The sequence below is a fragment of the Chiloscyllium plagiosum genome, chromosome 36, assembly GCF_004010195.1.
Source record: "Chiloscyllium plagiosum isolate BGI_BamShark_2017 chromosome 36, ASM401019v2, whole genome shotgun sequence".
NCBI lineage: Eukaryota > Metazoa > Chordata > Chondrichthyes > Orectolobiformes > Hemiscylliidae > Chiloscyllium > Chiloscyllium plagiosum.
In genome coordinates this window covers 16,346,792-16,350,099 of record NC_057745.1, presented here as the reverse complement: position 1 = coordinate 16,350,099, position 3,308 = coordinate 16,346,792, and the positions used below count along the sequence as shown (strand labels likewise).

The window sequence follows — 3,308 nt, the reverse complement described above, 5'->3', positions numbered from 1 at the left end:
GACTATATGACAAATTATATTGTCAGAGTGAATTCTCGGGTACATTGTGAAGTTGTGGGCACTGCTGACTGGGCACCTTCAGTGGGTGAATTGTTGTCATTCCACACCTCAAATGAATTTTGATATTTTGAAATTAGTTGCAAAAATACAATTTTCTGCGGCAGCTATGAGACTCCAAAGTGGAATATTGCCCCTAGTGTTACAGATGTGAAGTCAAGTGTATAATAATGGCTTTCAAACATCTTTCACATTCTTGGCTTCTGGTAGTAAAGTTCTTGCATTAATACTTCACCCCTGCACTCATAAACTCAGATATATTCAGAACCCTGGTCAATATTTGTCTAAAATATCCATTTTCAGGCATGATCAGCCTGAGTAAAGCAAACGACCCTTGTGCTGTCACCTCTCCAGATTGGATCTCCTGAATTTCTACCCAGACACACGAAGAAGCGACGTCGGAGCAAATAACTGCAGATGCGGGAATCTGGACTGAAAACAAATGTCAAAAATTCTGGAGATCAGGGAGCAAAATGTGGAGGTTTGAGGTGGTCAGTGGCATTGGGAATTCGTGTCCGCTTCCAGCCGCACTGTGGGTGTGGGTTGGGGTGATGGAGTGGCAGTGGGAGGTGCCCTTTTGGATTGCTTAGGGATTAGACACAGAGGAACTGCCCCTGATCAGAGAGCGGGCAAGCGGGTTCCCTCAGCACAGTTCAAACAGGCTGCTGCTGCTGCTCACTGCCTGAGCGTGCAGTCTGACTGAAAGCAGCAACTTCAGGCCCTGGCTCCGCCTTTGATCTGAGAGTAACTCAGGAAGCTCTCTCAAACTCATCGATCGCCCAGCCTCACCAGCCAGGTATGTCGCTTCTCCTGAGAGAAAATACAAAACCTGAGCGTTCATTTAATTTTATGGCAGTCGAGTATTGGGGTGAAGGCTTCCTTCAATTTGGAGACTACTGGAAATAAATATTCTTGTTGCCAGTTATTTGAGTCAGGGTCTGTAAATGAACGATGATTCATTTTTCAGGGTTGATATTATTTTACATTCGAAGATCTGCATGCGGGAAATGAAGCCTTGAGGGATCTCGGTAGTTTGCTATTCTGTGAGTTGCTTTGTGGTTTTACTGGCTAACCCCACGGTGAAGAAATAAATTAATGCACTAGAAATAATGTGCTCTCCGGTGATTTGAGAAACATCGGAGTTAGCCATGCAGAGCAATGAAATGCCAGGTGGGATCAGACAGTCTGTGATGTTTGCCAATCTCAGAGATGACACTAGGGGACAGTTTATATTGACATTCACCGCTCCCCCGCCCCACCACATTATTTGTTACAGAGAGGAGATAGAACCTTTGTGTCTTTTTGAATGAGACGCCCAACTGAGGCGCGGTGAGCTGGACATTAAAGATCCCAGGGACTTGTCACACAGGAGTGACCTCTGGGGTCCTGACCCTGACGTTTCCCCTTCAAACGATATCAACAACAGCAGATTATCTGGTAATAATCACACTGTTATTTTTGAGGTCTTGCTCTGTTTGTATTTCCTGTAATACAGTTGTATCCCCACTTACAAAATATTTAATCGATTATAACGTGCTTCTGAGATCATGAAAGGCGCTACAGAAATACAAGTTTTCATGTCTTTTCTCTTGTTGACTGTCTTGCTGATCGTGTATATGAGGACAGATATGTGCCTGGATGTGATGCCCCTAACCAGCAGCTTGTACCTCCTCAGCATTGAGGCTCACTCGGTGAAGCTCTTCACTTGGTGAAGTAATAGAGAAGCCCATCGACTACATAGCTGCCTCTGGAAGGGGATGGGGAGAGTGCTGACTCAGTGGTAGCTCAGTGTAAGCAGTGGGGTTTCATTTTCCCAGGGTGCTTTGTGGTGACCCTCTCCACCAGCTGGAATACCTGTGGGAACTCCATGTCAATCACTTTCAGATGCTGTTGCCATCCCTTAGATTGGGAACAGAGAACCCTGCCACACGACATGTTCTTCACTGGCCACTGGTTGAATTCCAGTGGCAGTGGGAGAAAGCCCTTAAATGGCTACTTAAAAATAACATTTGGCCATCGGGCACCTGGGTCCCTGGTCAGGCTACTGCCGAGAACTTGACGGAAAGGAGTCAGACAGGCAGTGACTTCTTCACCTGATAACCTCTGCCCCAGTCCAACATGCTTCTATCCCCATCCCCCAACCATCAAATTCACCTCCAGTGGGTTAGCTTGAAATGACCTGACTTTATCGCTCCTTTTAGAATGATTCCAGTGCTCTTTATAAAGATTGTTTTCTAGTAGTCACCTTTGCAGTGGCTACAGTGGCTATACATTAAAAGTTATCCTTTAATGAAGACAATGTCATTCTTGAAAGTGTGTGCTTTGCCCTTTTTAGATTAATTAGCGCACACGACCTACACTAGAAAGCAACTGTCCGAAATCAAAACTGTGCCCACAGACTTAATAGTTATTTTGTGTCGATTCAAGGGATGTGGGTATCAATTTGTTGCCTATCTTCAATTGCCCGAGAATTGAATGGCTCACTGGGCCATTTCGCAGGCAGTGAAGAGTCCACCATATTACTGTGGGTCTGAAGTCACATGTATGCGAGATCAGGTAAGGATAGTCGATTTTATCATCTAAAGGACATAAAGCAGATAGAGTCATAGAGATGTACAGCATGGAAACAGACCCTTCGGTCCAACCCGTCCATGCCGACCAGATATCCCAATCCAATCTAGTCCCACCTGCTAGCACCCGGCCCATATCCCTCCAAACCCTTCCTATTCATATACCCATCCAAATGCCTATTAAATGTTGCAATTGTACCAGCCTCCACCACATCCTCTGGCACCTCATTCTATACACGTACCACCCTCTGTGTGAAAACATTGCCCCTTAGGTGTCTTTTCTATCTTTCCCCCTCACCCTAAATCTATGCCCTCTAGTTCTGGACTCCCCGACCCCAGGGAAAAGACCTTGCCTATTTATCCTATCCATGCCCCTCATAATTTTGTAAACCTCTATAAGGTCACCCCTCAGCCTCCGACGCTCCAGGGAAAACAGCCCCAACCTGTTCAGCCTCTCCTTGTAGCTTGGATCCTCCAACCCTGGCAACATCCTTGTAAATCTTTTCTGAACCCTTTCAAGTTTCACAATATCTTTCCGATAGGAAGGAGACCAGAATTGCACGCAATCCTGTACAGCCGCAACATGACCTCCCAACTCCTGTACTCAATACTCTGACCAATAAAGGAAAGCATACCAAACGCCTTCTTCATTATCCTATCTACCTGCGACTCCACTTTCAA

The 3,308-nt window shown here is 45.7% G+C and overlaps 1 protein-coding gene across 1 annotated transcript in view; it reads left to right on the top strand.

Annotated features, from left to right (window-relative positions):
• Nucleotides 1–466: 466 nt before the first annotated feature.
• Nucleotides 467–3,308, top strand: part of LOC122540993 (WD repeat-containing protein 72-like) — a 298,233-nt gene continuing 295,391 nt past the window's right edge. Inside the window, exon 1 of the mRNA XM_043677401.1 lies at nucleotides 467–853. The gene's annotated coding sequence lies outside the window, so the exon portion shown is untranslated. The remainder of the gene's footprint in view (nucleotides 854–3,308) is intronic.